The sequence below is a fragment of the Triticum dicoccoides genome, chromosome 4A (assembly GCF_002162155.2).
Source record: "Triticum dicoccoides isolate Atlit2015 ecotype Zavitan chromosome 4A, WEW_v2.0, whole genome shotgun sequence".
Taxonomy (NCBI): Eukaryota; Viridiplantae; Streptophyta; class Magnoliopsida; order Poales; family Poaceae; genus Triticum; species Triticum dicoccoides.
In genome coordinates, this window is record NC_041386.1 from 641,264,208 (window position 1) to 641,264,444 (window position 237).

Below are 237 nucleotides of genomic sequence, written 5' to 3' on the forward strand. Positions count from 1 at the left end.
AACCATACCATAGGCTAGCTTCTAGGGTTTAGCCTCCTTGATCTCGTGGTAGATCTACCCTTGTACTACCCATATCATCAATATTAATCAAGCAGGACGTAGGGTTTTACCTCCATCAAGAGGGCCCGAACCTGGGTAAAACTTTGTGTCCCTTGCCTCCTATTACCATCCGGCCTAGACGCACAGTTCGGGACCCCCTACCCGAGATCCGCCGGTTTTGACACCGACACCGACCAT